Below are 8,841 nucleotides of genomic sequence, written 5' to 3' on the forward strand. Positions count from 1 at the left end.
TCTTCTTCTCTCTCTCTCTCTCTCTCTCTCTCTCTCATGTCTCATTAATGCATGTTACTAACTAAACTTCTTCTCGGAGTTTCTATGCTCTCTCGTCCAGCAGGTTCTCATGGATCGTGGGCTGCTGCTGTGGTCCTGCATGACGTCCACTACACAGATTGTTTACGTCATTATTGTTACTATGTCTCCATTACAGTTTATAGTTAGTTAATGTTTTACTGTGTTGTTGCATCTGTGTCTCTCTATCTCTCTCTATTTATCTATCTGTCCCCCCTCTCTCTCTATCTGCCCCTCTCTATCTTTAACTCATCGTGGTGGGTGACCGTCTACCAATGGCTTGGGTCTGCCTGAGGTTCTGCCTGTTAAAAGGATTTTTTTTTTCCTAGCCACTGTTGCCAAGTGTTGCTCAATTGTTGGGTCTCTGTACATAAGCCCTGACTATAAGCTTTATCAAAAAGGGAAGTTTTAAGTCTAATCTTAGGGTGATGACCACTAGGGCTGCCACGATTAGTCGATTAGTCACGATTATGCGAAGAACAAAATTGTCGACAACTATTTAGTAGTCGACGAATCATTTTTAGGGCCCGAGCACAGCGAGGCCCTTTGTATTTCGAACGCTGAACGACGTGAAGAGTAAATCGCATTTTCCACAGCCATATCCCACCCAAAACTCACGAAAATTTGCCTACCCCCCCAATGTCAGGCGTAAAATTACGTATTTTGGAGGTCTCACACATGCACACGCATACGCCTCCACAGCGCATAGGTGCGCGTTTTTGCCGGTGCCCCTCGCCACGGTTTGCCCACGTGCACGAAACTCGGGGGAGTATGTCACATGCCCAGACGCACAAAAAAGTCTCTTGGTGCCCGGGTGACAGTGAAGCGTACGGCGTCCAATTTGGTCAGATTTGGCCTTCCCGTTTTTGCCTCATTTCCCGGGGTCGCATTTGAACGAACTCCTCCTAGGGATTTCATCCGATGTGCTTGAAACTTGCCGTGTGTGTTCTCAAGGGCCTCGACATGAAAAGTTATCAAATAACACACTTTATCAGAGGGCGTGGCCGTGACGGTGCGTCAAAGTCGAAGCTGCGTTTTTTCACAAAAAAACAAGACTCCATTGACTTTTGGGCTGATTTTCGGGCAAAGTGTGCGGCTATCATATACTTTGTCAGAGCTGTCTGAAACTTATTGGGGTTGTTGAGAGCAATATTATGCACAATTCGGCTGCATAATTAATGAGGGGGAGGGGCAAAAGCGCTCTATAGCGCCCCTTGAATTTTTCAGTGAACAGCCCCGCCACAGTTTTGGACCAGAGTCACGAAACTCAGCCGAATTGTAGAACTGCCAGGACCTACAAATATTCTCTTGGAGCAATAAGCCACAATGAACAGGAAGCGAGATATCGCTGCCGATTTTTTCACAAAAAAACAAGACTCCATTGACTTTTGGGCTGATTTTCGGGCAAAGTGTGCGGCTATCATATACTTTGTCAGAGCTGTCTGAAACTTGTGATGTTGTTAACAGCAGTTTATGCACAATTCGGCTGCATAATAATTAGGAGGCGGAGCAAAAGCGCTCTATAGGCCCCCTTGAATTTTTCAGTAGAACAGCCCCGCCACAGTTTTGGCCACAGAGTCACGAAACTCAGCCGAATTGTAGAACATGTCAGGACCTACAAAAAACTCTCTGGAGCAATGGGCTACGATGAACAAGAACCAAGATATTTAAGATGAAAATTGCCATTTTCTGTGTTTCGGCCTGGTTGAGAAGGGGTCATGTTTGAACGAACTCCTCCTAGGGATTGTATCCAATTCACGTCAAACTTGGTAGGTGTGTTCAACATAGATTCCTGAGTAACGTTTCAAATGATGAATTTTGGGGAAACTGTGTGGCTTTTCGACGTGCGCACATTTCGACATATGCGAGGGGCCCGACCATCGCTGCTTGCAGCTTAATTTATTTTTATTTTTTACTTTGCTTTTCTCTTGAAACTGCGGCTGCAGCTTCCACTGCCGTGTCTGCCTTTCTGTCACCTACACACACACCACACCCTACGCACTGCGCAGTAGTGGGAATCAGCGTCAGGCCTGACTGTACCATAATTTACCATACACCAGACCCTCCAGGAATTCACGATGTTGCAATTTGCAACTTCTACGCAACTTCAGTGAACCCCATGAATTCGGGCGGTAACCAATCAGGGCGGGGTAACCAATCACCACGATTTTCTCCGCAACTTCCGCGCAGTCTGCCCGGGGGATTCAACTCGGGTCAGGGACGCGTGATCGTGGTTTCTATGGGAACCCGCACAGCGCATGCTCTCATGGTCAAACAGGCTTCCCGCGCGTTGCGTTAGCGTGGCGTATTGGGTCCGTCCTGCACGCGACACATCAACCCCCACCGGGAGTGTTTCAGAAGCGGCGCTTAGCCTGCCAGACCTTGTTTACTTGCTCAGATTTGGACATTTTCCCAGTGTTCTTCTAAACATGCTTCTACATGTGTAAATATGCTACGTAGTTAGTTAGTTTCGCTTTATTTTATTGTTATGTACAAAAAATGGGTCCTTTTGAGACCCTGAATAGTATGTAAGGGTTATGAGTAATGAAATGTTGGGATAATTTTTGTATGTACTAAGTTCCCAACTTCATTGTAAGATTCATTTGAAGCTTTATTAATAAATGATCAAATTAATTCAGTTGCTCTCATAATCTGTCTTTTTACATGGGAAAATTGTGGCTAGTGGAAATCTGATTGGCTGGCAACTTCAGAAATTACCAGCCACTTGGCTGGTGATCAAAAATAAATTTAGAGCCCTGTTAAAGGGTTAATGAGCTATCATGTTAATTGTTTTTTTTTTCAGTTAGCGCATACTTCAAGCTGAAAGCTAATGATCTGATCAGCTGCATGCTGGTGCGATAAGCTGTATGTTTACAGTCAATTTACGTTGATCCAATTAGTTGACTAATCGAAAAAATAATCTGTGATTAGTCCACTATCAAAATAATCGTTTGTGGCAGCCCTAATGACCACGTCTGCCTCCTGAACCCAGAATGGTAGTTTGTTCCACAGAAGAGGAGCCTGATAGCTGAAGGCTCCCAATCTACTTTTGGAAACTATAGGAACCACAAGGACCCAGCATCCTGAGAGTGCAGTGTTCTAGAGGGTTAGTAAGGTACTATGAACTCTTTTAGGTATGATGGTGCCTGACCATGAAGAGATTTGTAAGCCAGGAGAGGAATTTTAAATTATATCTAGACTTAACAGGTAGCCAGCGCAAGGAAGCCAGAATGGGGAGATGTGATCTCTGATCTTGTTCCTGTCAGAACACATGCAGCAGCATTTGAATTAGCTGCAAAGTTCTAAGAGACTTATTGGAGCAGCCTAATAACAAGGTTACAATAGTCCAGCCTAGAAGAAAACAAATGCGTGGACTAGTTTTTCTGCATCCGCTTGAGACACGATGCGTCTGATTTTGGCGATTTAGGCTTGTTTGATAATTAGAATTGGGTGTCGTCAGCATAACAGTGAGAATTAATGAGTGAGTGATTCCTAATAATGTTCCCTAAAGGAGCATTATAAACTGAATAGAAGTGTCCTAGTACAGAACCTTGTGGGACTCCATGACAAACTTTGGTATGCATGGAGGATTCATCACTGACGTGAACAAACTGAGATCGATCTAACAAATATGACTTAAACCAGCTTAGGGCAGTTCCTTTGATGCCAATTTGTGTTCCAGTCTCTGTAAAAAAATTTGATGGTCAATGGTGTCAAATGCTGCACTAAGATCTAACAGGACAGTACAGAGATGAGTCCTTTGTCTGATGCCATTAGGAGGTCATTTGTAACTTTGCTAATGCGGTTCTCTGTGCTATGTGCATCTAAATCCTGACTGAAAATCCTCAATAGACTATTCTATGGAGAAAGTCACACAGCGATTAGCTTTCTCAAGTATCTTAGAGAGAAAGGGGGGTTTGATATCGGTCTGTAATTGGCTAAAACCTCTGGGTCAAGAGTGGGCTTTTTAAGAAGAGGTTTAATTATAGCTACTTTAAAGGACTGTGGTACCTATCCCCACATAAAGACAGATTAATCTATCCAATAACGGGCTAACTAGAGATAAAGCATCCTTGAGCAGCCTGGTTGGGATGGTGGGGTCTAAGAGACGGTTGACGGCTTAGATGAAAAAATTATTAGTTATTTGATGAAGGTCGATGGGAGAAAAAGAGTCTAAATACATATCAGGTTTTACAGCTGTTTCTAACCTTGCTGTATCAGAATGCAGATCAATGCCTGTTGAGGGCAAGAGGTGATGGATTTTGTCTCTAATAGTTATAATCTTATCATTAAAGAAGCTCATGAAGTCATTACTATTAGACCAAAAGGAATAGATGGTCAGTGGAGCTGTGGTTCTCTGTTAGCCTGGGGTTATTAGTATTTTATTAGTAGTTAGAGTATTCCTGTATGTTTTAAGATTATCTTGCTAGACTAGACGAGATTTTTCCAGTTTAGTGGCATGCCATTTGCGTTCAGATTCAGAGATAATAGATAGTCGCTGATGTGAAAATTACAAAATCTGTTCAGGTGAGCAGAGCAGAGAGCACCGTGGCAACAACACCAATAACCGGAAGTGACACAATATGTTACCGCAAAGCACGTCGTCGTCGCCTTCACAAGGGATTTAAGAGCTCAAATAAGAGACAGTGTGGAATAGAGGGGGTTTTCAGGCTTCAATTCATGGATGTGGAATTTGGGAATAATTTCACCAATTTGCTGTCAATATTGGTGTTACGACAAAGGTACCATTAAGGTCATCTTTATTTCAGATGCACTTGCCCAGCCTGGTGGCTCCGCACTCCCTCCCTCCTCAGCTTCAGCCTCCTCCTGCTCTCCGATGACTCCTCATCCCTTTATCTGGGTGCTCATTTGATACAGACATTCTTTCCTCTCCAGAGTCCACCTCCTCTAGGTCGTCTGCATGGCCTGTGGTCTTCCCAGGTTCCCAGGTTCTCCTATGATACTGAACTACAGCTGGACAGGGCCAATGCTACCGGAACTTTGTTGAATCCTGATACAAAACTAAAATCCGCCATTCTTAATGGCTTAGCTGAAACATCATCCAGTACAAAATGTACCTCTCTGACTCAGATTTGAGAATGTGGCAGAACTCTTATATAAAACATCCGTGTTTAAAAGAGCCAGGTTCCATCTCTGGATACGGTGGATGGAAGGCAAGCTTGAAATATAAACTTGATAACTACACTCAAAAAAATCATCCAGGGCATGTGTTGGATTGCAAACTAGAAATATGTTCACATTAAATGAATTAATCATGTTTATCTCCATTAAATGATTTGTTCTTGTTTGTTTAACATGAATCAAAGAAAATTCAGATGAATTAGATTCATTAATTCACAAAGCAATGAGAACAAGGTCCTTCAAATCATGACTGATAGGGAGAGCTATTGCGCAAGCGCCACACCCACCGGATGCAGAGAAGTTCTGGAAGTCGAGGGAATGGAAAGTTGACCGCCAAACACTATAAGGTTTGCCAAGGTAAGTAATTCAGATTATATCATATATATATATATTCGAATGCATTTATTTAAAAACAGCGTGAATGATAAATAGTACACATTAGACATTTGTGAATTTGTCACTATTCGAGGTTTAGTTGCCGGTGACGGCCGGGTAACCGTCCGCGGCTCCAGCGCGTCACTCCAACTGTCTCTGCTGCTGTGAGAAGAGAGACATGCTAGCACTCGGTAGCTAGCATGCTGTGCTAGCTCCTGTGTGTGGCGCGTGTGTGGGGTGGGCATAAGTCTAGCGTTTATTTCTTTATTTTTTTATTTTTAGAGGGGGACTGTATTAACATTGTATTAACCTTTTAAAACTATTTCTCTTTTTTACCAGAAATACATCCCAAAATAAAGTAGTAGTGTCCATGCCCCGACGATTTGTATGCACCTCAAAAATATATGGTAGTTGTTAATATTTTTGTCATTCGTCCAATCTGTTATCTACCTGGCAAGTAGTATTGTACCAGGAGTTTCTTCGTTTGTTATTTCCCCTGGCCTGTGTTTGGGGTATTTTGTATATCAGGAAATGCAGTATATTATCATTTTCTAATGTTTTTGATTTTGTTTTTCCCTTTTCTTACAGTGACGTGTATGTGGCAGTGCAAGCATTGTGTTGCCAGAGAGGTAGTAGGTACAAATTACTCAAACATTATAAACTTCATCATCATTATGGAAGAAGCCAACATTTTCTGTGCATAATGTAATTGTCCGTGCACATTCAAGACATGGATGGACTCAACACCCATGTCATTAAGCTCATTCATATCAGGTTACACAGAAAACTTCCAGTTCAGTAACTTTTAAATGTGAGTTATGTGTGAATGCAGTGACCTCTCCACTGAGAAAGTTTTTTTGTTCATATTGGAACACATCTGCGAAGTAATGGACAGTTAGTTGTGTGTTTCTTGGTTGCCTTTCAAGACAAATGTTTACAGCCATTTTAACACAAAAAAAACAGGAAGCATCACCACACACACTAAAAGATCTCAAGCCAGGTAGTGTAGTTACATTTGTGGACCCGTTACAAGTGTCAGATACCTCTGATAATGTGGGGATGGCTGTTCTGCTGATCTATCATATGTGTGAAGTTGAAACTGAGTCAGTGACAAAGAATGATGACGGTGCTGTTGAAAACTTGCCACAACTAATCGAGAAAAATATCGGTAATATTGTTGAAATTGGAACATATATTTCATATTCCGCAAAGAGTGTAAAGTGTCTTGGAGGAGTTTGCATTTTTTGTTAAGTTCAGCTGTGCACTGTCACACGCATACAATTACAGAAATTTTCAATAGCCATAATCTCCATATTGATAGGATGTTATCGAAGGACTTTCCAATTCTGTCTGGTTTTCTAACCCTGTGGCTAAAGTTTTGGGCAAGTGGTCCCTCTTGCCACGTCTTATAAAAGAAACCATAATACAAGATAAATTTTAGGGTTGTTAGAGCCTGTTGAGTATATTTTATCTGTTAGACCAAAGAAGGTCATTTCAGTACATCCCTTTATTTGCAGTCTTACGGGAAATACTGAGTCACAAAAATTACTGAATAGAGTTATTGAAGAAACATAGCTCAGAAAATAGAAAGGTTTGCATGGTGATCAGCGGGTTTACACGTTCTTTTCGAGATGGTTGAAGCCTTTGGCACTTAAATGTAAACATATGTTGTGTCTGGGCATTTCAATTGAATTCTCACTTTTAATCATGTGATCATCATGATCAACACATATCTATATGGTTAGACATACCTGGCGGTTATGACAAGTACCACCAATTCTGATTAAGGTCTTCTAGGGTTCTAGGGTCTCTCTCTCTCTCTCTCTCTCTCTCTCTCTCTCTCTTTCACCATGTATCTCTGGGCATTAAAATCACATCAATAAAAAACTCCTCTATCCCGCATGTCATTCCCCTGCTCTCTCTCCACTGTGTTCCTGTCACTCTTCAGCGTTCATCAAAAAAATCAAAGCTTGCAAAAAGGCCAAAAAAATTACTAATCTGCTTCTGTTCAATATTATTAATCTATTCAGCTTCTTCATAATACACAATTGTTTCCTAGAATTTTTGTTCTTGCTTGTTATTGTTTCTCTGTTCGTTACAATCCTGATATATGCTCACGCCCAAACCACAAGTTATGAGCCAAACAGATGCATAACTTGTAATTCATCATTGATGGCAGTGGGAAAATAATTGATTGGATCGGAGGTGTGTGAAACTCTTAATGAGGTTACACCCTGGAGGTTTAGTTGCACAACAGCGAAAATCAATGCCAGATGAGGAGCTTTTATGTCGCCCCACTCTCCGATATTACTGGTGATATGTTTTGGTTGTCTGTGTAGTGTTAGATAATTGAATCTAATTTGCCTTACTTTCAACTAATTAGAAACCAAGAGCTACCTGACCTAACATACGATACCAACAACCCAGAACTGACAGCTGGACTGACATTTACGGTAGTTCACAACAGATACGGTGGAATAAATTTAGCACCTCCCAAGGTCGATATACCCTGCCCAGTGGACATATGACTAAGGGACCTACACTACCAGTTAAAAAGTCTGAACCACCTCGCATTCAGTGTTTTTCTTCTTTTGTATGTCTTATATCCCTACATTGAACAATGACAGGCATTCAAAACTATGAAACAACAACATATGGATCTGTGGTAAAACAAAAAAACCAAGAAAAATATGATTTTATTTTAGAAGTAGCCACCTTTTGCTTTGCTTCTCTTATCTTCTACCCAGCTTAGCTATCACATTTACACATCATGAGTAGTCACCTGTAATGTCTTTCCCACCGTCTGAAAGAGTTCCCATGTATGTTGATCACTTGTTGGCTGTTTTTTCTTCACTATTCTCCTTGTGTTCAGGCTGCGTTATTCGGGCAGTCATGGTATGCAGTACTCCACCATTCTTCTTGAGCAAATATCCTTACAGAGCCTGAGGGACATGTTTGGGTTCTTGTGAAAGCCAAATGATGTACTCATTACTCAACCTATGATGGGATGCATGCTGTTAATGTTTATCGTGTGTGAACAACGCCAAAACGATGTCGACTCCGTAGTTTTCTCTGGTCCCCTCCCCAATGTGGGACCCGTGATGACAGTTAGCCGCATGTCGTCATTTCACCGCTGGCTGTCGAGGTGGTGTCCCAGCAAACGATGTGGGCTTCATAGACAAGTGGACCACCTTTTGGGGAAAACCTGGTTCTGATTATGAGAGACGGCTCCATCCCACCCCCCCCCTTGGATGGACAGCTCTTCCT

Source organism: Larimichthys crocea, chromosome XI, assembly GCF_000972845.2.
Source record: "Larimichthys crocea isolate SSNF chromosome XI, L_crocea_2.0, whole genome shotgun sequence".
NCBI lineage: Eukaryota > Metazoa > Chordata > Actinopteri > Sciaenidae > Larimichthys > Larimichthys crocea.